The sequence below is a fragment of the Phyllostomus discolor genome, chromosome 1 (genome assembly GCF_004126475.2).
Source record: "Phyllostomus discolor isolate MPI-MPIP mPhyDis1 chromosome 1, mPhyDis1.pri.v3, whole genome shotgun sequence".
Classification (NCBI taxonomy): Eukaryota; Metazoa; Chordata; class Mammalia; order Chiroptera; family Phyllostomidae; genus Phyllostomus; species Phyllostomus discolor.
In genome coordinates, this window is record NC_040903.2 from 150,524,946 (window position 1) to 150,537,043 (window position 12,098).

The following is a 12,098-nucleotide window of genomic DNA, read 5'->3' on the forward strand; positions in this document are numbered from 1 at the left end:
TGTCCTTTTGGAATCCAAGGCTGCTATGCAAACAAGTCTCTGTCTTTCTAGCTCCAGGCTTGAGTGCACTGGCTCGCGTTCTCTCTCTCTCTCTCTCTCTCTCTCTCTCTCTCTGGAATGTGCACTTGTGGGGCCAGGGTCTCCACTGCCCTGCTGCAGCATCCTTTCTCTCCCCATAGTAAAATGATGAGACTGGATTATGCAGAGCGATGTGAAAAGTTGCTAAAAATTGCTTTAAAATAGCAAATTTTAGAATAGTATTTGTTATATAATCCCATTTTTGCTTTAGAAAAAGGAATACAACTTTTCAAAATATAGATAAGTGGTAGATAGAGACTGAATCAGTAGTGATGTGATCATCATAATTCTTACTCATGGGAAGATAATGAATATATTTAGAATAAATTTAAAATACAAAATCATTTGACTCCTTTGTATTCTCCAACTATAAGAAACATGTATTACTTTTATCAGCAATTGTTATTTTGAATAAAATATTCTTTAAAAGTATATTAACTGCCTTGGTTAAGTGACTGGAATCATAATAAATAATTACCTTAATGACAGTTAGATTAGAAGTATAAGCAAAGCCTTCTGCTGGCTATTGCATGAGGTATAAATGAGCATATAAAGATATTTAAAATTTCAAAAAAAAAAACTTAGATAGAGTCATACATCACTGATCTTGTTCTCACCTCCTTTTGCTTCTTCCTGAACTGGATTCCACCCTCCTTGGATTTTTCTCTGTGTTCCTTTCTGCCATTTCTTTGCCCTAGGTTTAGCAATGATGGATTCAATTTTCTCATTGAGAAAATTGATAGGAAGAAAATCTTTCAGCCCTGACTCCCCTCGCTCCTGTTCTTTTTCATCGAACTTCCTGGGAGAATGTGCCATGCATTCTGCTGACTTCCACAGCTTGTCTGCATTCTCAGCCCCTTGCAGTCTGGCTTTAGTGCCAAATGTTCTGAAGCACCTTTTGTCACATTTACAAGAGTTCTTCTAAATGCCAAATACTTCAAAAAAGCTCTTTCCAAGCCTCCGGGGTACGAACCTTTTCTTAAACATTTAGATTCCCCTCAAGTCCCAAGCACAGTCTTTTTGTTTGTGGTAAATTTACCTCTGGGGCCAGGCACCTGTCTAGTTACCAGAGATACTGTGTTATCAGCAACACAGGGAGAAACAGAGAACACCCTCAATGCCTTTGAGTTTGTGTCCAGCTATCACAACATCTCCTTTGTCATGATGTAATTGCCTTCACTTATTTCTCCTGTTGTTGAGAGGATTAAATGAGATAATTTATATAAAACCTTTGGCATGCAGACTGTAATTCAAACTAAGAGTTTTGCATTTCAAAACTATGTTTTACATTGGGAATCGCACCTTGTTGTCACCTACATGATTGACCCTTCCATGTTGCCACCTACATGATTGACCCTTCCATGTTTCGGTTTTATGTCTAATTTACTAAAGGGTTTGCAATGTTTCGGCAGAGTCAAGTCCTGGAGCTATAGAGATAAATACCAGATGATTTTTGTCCTCAGTGGGCTCACCGTCATGCTGATGGTGAAAGCAGGGTTATAATGCAGCATAAGAAGCATGATTATGGAGTTATTCATCTTATAGACATGAGCTGATGCTTAAGCTTTTAAAAATCTAAAGAACCCTCAAACACATACACAGAGATGCCATTGTATCTATACAAATAGGCATAGACATAATCTGAGTAAGGACTGTACTTAGCCCAGCATCTCCAATATTAACTGGATGAATCCAAAATACAAACAAACACACTTCTCAAACATTTCAGCATAAATAAATTTGCCACCCAAAAGAGCAAAATAAAGTTTTATCCATGATATTGGGTCACCAATACTGGGAACAGCTAGGTTTTACATTGAAAATTGCAGTTCAGAAGATATACATAGAATAGCTATAAAACATCACAAATACCAATGTACATATTGGTAGGATTTTAGATAGTTTGTTTCTTCAGCGTTCTAAGGTTTTAGAGAAGCAGAATTTGGAAGGATTTTGTCTGCCATGTCTGTATTCATCTGAGAAAAAACAACCTATTTAGCATCTACAGCGAAAGGGTATTTGGAGACCTGAATAGTTGAAGACACATAGACCTAATTTTAATTATTTAACTCAATAGGTTCAATACTATTTGCTCTAAAGGGAAGACTTTCTCAAATCTTCATGACTATTTTATAACTGATCAGAGAAACCTCAGTTATTTCCAGGGCCTAAGGCTGGGAATAAGTTTTTCTTCACACTCCAACCACAAGATTACAAGTAGACAAACAAGGCTGTAATTTAACAGATAAAACATTTCACTTCAGGAATATATGGCATGTGTGCAAGCACATGTGGGGTCACATACGTGTGTGAGCACAGGCAAACATGCCTAAGGTCTCTGGGGCAGATATGGGTCTCAGTTTTATTCACACCCTCGGTACTTGTCTCATAGGTGGCACTTATTAAAAGGGGATCAGTAAACTAGCAAATGGATAGATGAAAGAATATACAACCGGTATGTGTGACAAGAAAGATATGGCGTTCAAGCACATGTGGGTATCTTAGTAAGAGCCATGTGCAAAAGAACAAGGGGGGTGGCAATCTGAAAAGTCTGAAATATCTGTGGCCTCCAGGAGTTTTTTCAAATTTGCAACAGTGATTGAACCAAGTCTCCACCTTTTATACAGGATAACTCTTAATCTACTTTAATTATGGGCACCATTACTGGTATCCACAAGTACATTTTGAAGACAAGCAAACGAGCAAACATCTTTGTTGAATAGTTTTTATCATTCACCATGGTTCTTCCTTTCCATATTTTTTAACCATTCTCTTTTTTCCATCCTCTTAACTTCAGAGTTGGGCAGAAAAATTTAAAATATGTTTGTAAAAGTAAGTCAAAAAAAGTTTTTACTATCATCAGTAAAATTTAATTTTTTAAAAACACCAATTCATTGACTATTCAGCTTCACAATGTTTGCCAAAGTTAGTTTCAACATGATTGTCATCACCAACTTAGAAGGGAACTTTCCAGAAGTTATGGCTAGGAGTGAAGGGAAGGAGGACAAAAAGATATGAAGGACTGTGAACAAGAAAAGAGCGGAAAATGCCCTGCGCATTACTCAGAGCCCATCTGTCTAGCATGAGTCAATTATATGCATGAAAACACGTGTGGCTCACAGGATTGTTAATGAGAAAGCAGTGGTTCTTTAAGATTCTAGATTTAGACAGTATGAAAGAGACTTTCTGTATTATCTTCCAGTCATTAGCACAAAACATGATGCTTTTTAAAAACTCAGATATCACTGGGGATTTTTCAAGATGTACTTGAGAAACATAAGCCGTGGTGTACAGTCCGTTTGAGATTAGTCCCAAATCCAGGGAGTTTCAGTTTACTGAGTTTCGTACATTATATCTACAAAGGTTGTTTGCAGCACTGTTTCTGCCCCTGTGATGGCTACAGCTGTCACAAAGCTCCTGTGGCAATCCTTCTGTTACCTTCCTTGCTCTATAGCCTTGTGTCTGTAACCCAGACTACCTCCTGGCCTTGCCAACACAGCCATCGAGAGAGGTAATGTTGCTTTAGTACTGCATTGGAACCCAAGAGAGAGAGCAAAACAAGCCCTTATACCGGGATGGTTTGGCTTGGGTACAAGATACCAGCTCAAATAAAATGTCACTACAAATAGCACAAATCATTGTAAACACACACTGCCTCTGCGGTGTAAAACATCCCCTGATAAGACTAAGTCTATCAAACCCTGCTCTGGGACATGCTTTTGTCTCCATCTTTAAGCTCAGAGCTCAATCCAATTATCCCCAAATTTAGGTTCTGTTTCTGATTTATGTATACTAGGGTTGGAAGCTCGTTATATTAAAAATATGTTTGGAATGACAAGTTGAAAATTTCAACTCATAAGCTAAGATTACTTCCAAATAAATATGTTAAATGCAATCCCCAATATATGGATGCAAGGACACTGGGTAGAGAAAAAAGTTAAAATATCTTTTATCATAAGGAATTGACATTAGTAATAAGATTATTGACATTCTTTCTCACCATTTAGTTTGAAAATATCTGAAATGTGCAGTTTTTATCAATTTATACTGTTAAGTGTAAAGTGTTTCCCCCCAAAAAAGAATTCCTAAAACATTCTTGAAATTACCTTCTGTAGTTTCCTTTCTCACTGTGGCTAAATATAAAATCTTTACACTGTGTAACTAAAATGCTAGATTCTTTCCATAATTCATATTGATTTTTGCATAAAATGCCTATTCTGAGCTAAGAACTACATAAGGAAACACAACCATCAGTTTCTGATGCTAAACAAAATTATCACTTTGGGGGGATTTATTCACAACTTCCGGAGATAAAGGGAGAAATAATCATCTAACTTTCTGAAACATTATAGCTTTACATTAGATAAAATAGACACCTCTGTCTGGAGTCAATTTCCACGTCAGTAAATCAAACAGAGCTCCACAGTAAAGGACTAAATTTCTTCTGTAAGTCAAATTTCTAGACAGTTCCTGAGGCTTTTAAGCCTTCAAATGTTCAGAGAAGGAGGTGGCCATGAAGGAGCTTATAAAAAAGTAATATTTTTTTCCAGGGATATTTTCTCTAGGATTAGCCAGATGCTTTTCCCTTCATACTTACGTCTCCCCAGGACAAATTGAGACTGCAAATTAATCTCCGAGAGAATTCCTCTTCTTACAAGGTGTACCCCTAAAACCCTATCACGTCTCTTCTCTCCCACTCTGAGGAACAGTATACAGTCACCTCCTCCCACTCCCTCGTTCCGAACTCCACTCACTGGGCACAGCCATGTTGCTTTTCCTTTTCTTCTTGGTACACACCAAACAGCTTTGACACTTGCTGCTGTTCCCTTTTCCTGAAAAGTCTTGTCCCTGTACATTCTAACTGAGGCTTTGTCACATTATTCAAGCCTCAGCTTTGAAGTCTTCCTCCAAGAGAGGCCTTCTCTTACCACCTAATTAAAGTGCCTTCCCTTCATGTCATGGACTTTGTAATATTCATCAAGATCTGAAACTACTTTGTCTGTTTGTTTCCTTGTTTATTGTCTGGCCTCCTCATTGTCCATTGGAATATAATTTTCTTTTTCTTTTTAAATTTTTTTGTTATTCAAGCACAGTTGTCTCCATTTCCCCTTACCACTCCCCACTATGAGCACAGGGGTTGTACCTGTCCTCTGTCATATTCTAGGTCACCATCAGTGCACAGTGTATGTCCAATAGGCTGGAGACAGAAGCCTATTTTGTTGTGTCTGGGAATAAAAATATCATATTCTTAGGCTCCTAAGTCTCCTTGTCGCCAACCTCTTTGCTTTCTCGCCAAGATTAGGAATTTTTTGTTTCTTTTACCAGCTGAATTGCTCAGCCATCCTCAAACCACCTGACTTTCATTTAGCCTCCACCAAATGAATACTAGGTCCCAGCCATGCATTCCATCACTTCCCTACCAAATTGATATTCTCTGATTCCCTGAGGAATTTCCCTTCCTTTAAAGAAGCACACAGTGCCTTCAAGGTTACTAAACATGAATGCAAGCACCATAGCTGACAACTTCCACATATGGCATCAAAACAGCCACGGAGACTTGTCTAAATGATATCATATCTCCCGGCGGCTGGATTTTGGTTTGTTAACTTTAAAATGAGAGGCAGGTTTAAAGATTAACAATTTGCTTGGATAAAGGAAAAGGGAAAAATATAATTAATCATTTGCCTGTCCCCCAACACTAGTTTACAAAACCATGGTGCAACTTTATTGAGCTCAAAATTGAAGGGTGGCAAGGTTAATATGTAGCTTTAGACCTCACGGTTTCATTAACAAACACATTACAGGCTGTAAAGCTGAACTGACATTAATGCTAGGCCCAAACAAAGTAAATAATTACTGGCTTGGCAAATGAGGAAGTACTTGCAGAGTTTGTTTACATTGGGTTTTTGGAAAATTCATGTTGGCAACAAGTCAAATCCAGTTTGACTAGTAATTGTGACAATTGCTCACAGATGCTGCTGGAAGAACAACAAAAGAATGGATTTATGGCTTTTCTCTCCCCCTACATTTTCCCCCTTTGTTGCCTTTTTTTTCTTTACCATTTTGGATCAATAAAGAACTTGCAGCCACAAAGATAAGTGGGTTACATGGCAGATGGGCCTTGGAGTGTTTAAAAATCTCATGTTGCATTTTGTCTCTTGGCCCTAGATTGAAAAAGACACAGCTGCATTCAAGCTGCAGTCATAAAATCCATGCTCCTTGAAAATGCTATGGGTCCCCTTGATAGAACAGGGTTGAGATGAAGCCTGCTTCAAAGTTTTCCAATGGAAAGACTGGCTTGTTTTGTGCTAGCACACTGTTGACAAGCCACTGAGTTCATGAGACTCAAGGAGAGAATTCTGGCTGACTGGGATCCATTTCATTTTACCAAGCTGAATTGGAAAAGTATAAACAGGAATCAAGGAATAAAACAACTCACCAAACTGGAAAATAGTTCTTCAGAGCAATTGAGGTCTGTGACATATAATTTGAAACAATTTTGGTTTCCCTCATCAAAGATCAGTATTTTGCCAAGTAAAAGCTAACACTTGACTTCACACACACACACACACACACACACACACCCTAGTCTTCGTAAACACTTGAATCTAAATCTCTTTATTCTTGGAAGATAGAATTTCAATGATTTTAAGTATAAATGCAAGCCTGGATCTTTCTAATTCCATTTCTACTAACTTCAAATGGTAAGAACCAGAATATCCTAGGATTTTTATAGTACTTAACTGAATCATTCAACATGAGACTCTAAAGCTTTTATTACTATTTAAGTGTCTTATCTAGAGCCATAATCTTTGCAATATCAAAGCTACATTCATTGTCTGTTCCAACACTTTTTTTAATCATTCTCTAAATCATGTTTCCCTTAATTCTCTTTTGGATGATCATTGCATGAAACTGAATAAAAGTAGATCATTATTCACTAAATAACTGAAGTAGAGAGGGCTATATGCCCCAATTGGCCTTCTTTTAACCACTTAAAGATTGTATCCATTTATCAACAACATACCCAATTCACATCACCCAGGCTTTCAGATTTTCTTACCCCTAACCTTGAAACCCTAAATATTCCTTAGAAAGAGAAACTCGTACTGTGATTATTTACCAATTGTTAGGTGAAACACCAAAAGCTATAATATTTTAAATTCTCAAATGTCCCCACTCCTAGCTTCTTCATTGCCTAGACCTCTCTGACCATGGGGTTTAGGGGCTAAGGGCAAGGCACAAAGACAGGTGGGCAAGAAGCAAAGTTCCTCAGAGTTATCCTCAGAATCCTTGACTCACATCTGAATTATCTTGGCCATTAACACATGACCAGTGACAAAATTACTCTGATGCTCCTAAATAGACTTAAGCTAATACGAACGAGTGAAACTTTCTGATATACTTTTGAAATTTTAGACCAATTTTCAATGTCAGCATTCAGGGTAACATTCTACTAAATAATGTGTCCTATGTGACTGAGATCATTATAATGATCTCTTAATTAGCTTTTTTTGCCTTTAACTTTTCAAATCTGTCTCCCACACTGAGGTGAGCCACAGATTTGATCACACTCAGAACTCTTTAAAGGCATCTCACTGCCTATAGTATAAAGACCAAACACCCACACATTTCTTTGAATGCTGGCACAATCTAACCCCAACTTAGTTTTTGCTGTCTCCAGCCTCATCCCATTGCCCTCCTACTATATGATCCTACAGGCCTACATGGCATTTTCTTAAGATTCCCTGCACTCTCCCTAACTGAAGATTCTGAGGAAAGAGAGGGACTTCTCTTCTAGGCTTGTTTTAGAACCTTTACCACTGACCTGTTTTTGCTACCATAAAGAACTATGTTCTTTTATTCAATGCCTAGTAGGCCACATTAAAGATTTTGAACGTTATTCAAGTTCATGGACCTTTAAGTTTGTACTTATGTCATAAAGCCAGATCCTAAATTTAAAAAAAGTTAAAAATATTGATTTTTTTTAAAGACCAATTTATATGGTACAGATTTGGAAATTTGCTGACTCAATCTTATCTGCTGTCTGATCAATACTTTAAGCAATAGAAAATGGAGCTAGGTATTTATATATACAACAACAGTAAAATCTCAGAACGATACCTGTCTCTCAGAGAAGCATCTGTGGAATTATAAAACTGACTCATTGACTGCACTGAAGTCATATTGCTGAATAACTTGCATGGGGGAAACCAAAATTACCACCACAGGTAAAAATGGATCCATTAGATGTGAAATTTGGAAGAAGTAAAAAAAGACACAGGAGCAATTATAAGGGGAGCACTTAAACTTAGGTATGAATGGTTTATACTATTGATTAAAGCATTTTTTAAATCAATAAAAGAACACTTTGTGCCAAGTAGCTTTCAGGAACCTTAGGTAAAAACATTTGATTCAGTTCAAAGTTCGGAAGCATCTACCGCCAACGGGCGGTTCCGCCTCTGTTTTAAAAGAACTAAGTAAGTACAAGTTCACAGTCTAAGATCACGTGTCAATGATCTATTCTAGTCTATTTTTTTAAAGAAGTAAGTTATGTTCAAAATATATAATATCTAAATTAATGTGAAAATTATAATATCCTTCTATTATATTTACTTTATTACATATCTTATAACTTCTATCTAATTGTAAACTTAAGGGAAAGGTTTCTGAACTACATAAATCACAAGATGTAATACCATATCCCTTGTACAAAATAGGCTAACAATGCTTCTTTGGGTTGGACTATACAGCAAATATGATATCGTTTAGTTATAACATTGAGGAGATGCCATAGAACTTAACTCTCGTTCATATCAACTAGCCTATTGTAAAACTGACTTTGTTATATGTCATTTAACTTAAAGTCACAGAACCTATTGACAGTGTTCAGTAAGGACTTGCTGTAGTCCTTCAAGAAGTCTTCAAACCTTCTCAGATTTTCTGACTCTGTGATCCTGCATTTCTCTCTTTCAACAAAAGAATATGTTTTAGAAGTGAGCTACGGGCGGTCATATGTGTGTCTCTCAATCATGTCACTGGCAGCCCATTTGTGATAGCTCTTCTGCATCTATCTGATGAGAAAACAAAGGACAACAACTAACTGATTTCTTTTCAATTTCCCACAGGAAAAGTTTAAAATATACTCTTCTGACACAATACAAATCACTATCAGGATTTGTAATAAGCAGATGCTGATGGGTTAATAAAAAGATGTGCTGGGGAAAATGGTGGCAAAAACTCCCTGTCCAAAACCTATTCTAAAAACGAGATACGTAGTTGTAAATAATAATCAAATGGGACCTTGCCTATTATCTAATTTTGGCTACAGCAGGACGCACACTTAAAAGCTGAACTGTGTCCAGCCTGGGCTGGAGAAGCAGGGAGGTAAAAATTCTAAATTTGCATGAGAGTTTGGGTATTTAATTTTAGGCTGGGTGATACTTTCTACTAGCTAAACAACTGAATGTTTATTAAACATATTTAACACTATCTTTGCCTTGGGACTTCTTAGAACTTCAATATGCTAATATAATTGTGACTTTCCAGAGAGAGACAGAGACAGAGAGACAAAGACAGAAAGAGACATAGTTGCAATCTTCCAAACTTCTTTAACAATAAAATGCCTTTTCATTTTTATTTTGTTGGAACAACTAATATCTCTGGAACTCTTGTTGTCTTAGGAAGTTTGAAAAACACTAGGCTAGAAACATTTATTAGAGAAGATAACCAAGAAATGTTTTGCTTCTTAAAGAGTAACTTAACACCTTAGGCAAAATCTGAGAAACAGACTAATGAGGCCACTACGGGGGTGAGGCAAGTGAGGCACACCTCTTAGGGGTAAGATTCAAAAAGACAAAAAGCTCAGTAGACAAAATAAATAATTTTAATCTAATATTTTTAAAACAAAAACTAATGCACAAACATCATGGTGAATAAAATATTAAAATTTTAAATTAACACAGGTAGTAGTTGCTTTGTTTGTTTTATGATCTTGTATTATCATGCAAAAGAAACAGTTATTTCCAGTCAGTCGGGTTTCTGACCCACAGGGTGATCATGTTCCTCTCCAGGTGGGTTTTTAGGGTTAATAGTGTATGAAGAGATGGGGCAAAATGCAGAGTTCTACATATATTCTTTTTTCTAAAGATTTTATTTATTTATTTTTAGACAGAGGGGAAGGGAGGGAGAAAGAGAAGGAAAGAAACATCAATGTGTGGTTGCCTCTCATGTGCCCCTTACTGGGGACCTGGCCTGCAACCCAGGCATGTGCCCTGACTGAGAATTGAACTGGTCACCCTTTGGTTCACAGGCTGGTAGGTGCTCAATCCACTGAGCCACACCAGCCAGGGCTATATATATACACACACATTGTAGACTTTTTATTGACTTTTCCATTTGGTTAAATGGTGGAAAGACATTTTGATACATGTATATAGAAGGCTATATTTTTCCTTTTGCCTCAGGCTTCCATAAGGCTCACCCAAGCATTGGCAATCAGTAGCTTCTTGAGTCAAGAGACATGTGATGTAGGCACCTTATATTCTGTTGTGACTGAAGTTTTTAGTTTTCTCCTAAAGCTGGTGCCTCGGGTGGGCTTTTACTCCTGGGGTCCTTTAGGTAGGATCCATGACAGCACTCAGAGGCCCTGAGCGAAGGGCATACAGGACGACAAGTGCTGACGAAAGGGAAATACCCAGAACCTGAAGGAGATCACGCCCAATCAGCAGAACGGTGGGTACCCTGAACCAGCGGAAGCAGCACAAGTGTACTGAATTCATAAAGAAAGGAGGGAACGTAGCCCAAAAACAGAGGGAAGAAAGATGAGTGTGAAAAAGAATTTTGCCTGGGTATAATTTTTCTGAGGATCTTCCATGTTCATCCTTTGCACAGCAAAGGTCTTTTTTCATTTGTCTGTTTGTTTGTTTGTTTAGTCATAAATCAAAAATCCCCACACAGACATTTTTAACATCATTTCAAATTTTTGCCTTTGTCTTTTTTTCCTTTCCTTTCCTTTGTGGAGGCTGCAGTTCATTTCAAAGAAAGAAATTAAGAATAAATTACTTTCTCATTTGTTTCCTCATAGAAAGGCCTTTTTAAAACCATCTCGATATAAATGATAGCTGCTGGGCCAGCCTCCTGTTGCTACATAGCTGCAGCTGTGTTCCTGTAAAACTTTATTTACAAAAACAGGTGGATTCGGCCCCTGGGCTGTGGAGTGCTTACCCCTACTTTAGTGTAAGGCTCTGAACTTGGCTGAAATGAATAGACTTGTAAAAGAATTCTGTTTAATTACCAATCAATTTTTATTTTCTTTATCAATAACTGATATTTAACAAGGAGATAGTCATCTAGGAAGTACTAAACACTAAGGGACATGTTTGTTTTTATTTTTTCTTTTAAGGAAAGTTCTATAATTTGCCACATGTAATTTGCCCACACGATTTTTTTTGGTTGCCCTTTCTTAATAGGATACCTTCTAGTTTTCTGGGTGAGAACAGTAAGCCAGAGACAGAAACAAAAATTGTAAGCTCTCATTCAGTTGAAAACTCCAGAGGAGTTGCAACTCACAAAACAGCCAATAAAATAGTAAACTACTAAACCATAGGATCTAGGGACTGGGAAGTGACAGTCCCTCTGGACTAGGTATTTATATCTGGTTAATCTTAAATTCATTCCTAGGTGTCAAGAGTTTGAGTATCATTGACATATGAAAACAGATTTGCAATTATATTGTGTGAGGAACAAAGAAAATGGGGGTTTGTCAGGAGAAGACTCGGAGTGAAGGCAATACTTTTTAAAATATACTTGAAGGGCTGCATTTAGAATAGTGAATAAGTTTCCTTAGTATGATTTTGGAAGCAAAAGCCAACAAGAAAATTTTTCAAGGAAATCTCCACTGAATTTTTTATCATTTTCTAGATGATCATCTGAGAATAGAAAGTGACAGAATTTCTTCTTTTTAAAGGTATTTAATGATAGTATGGTTGGCATATTGTGGAAGGAATTCAAGAATTAGA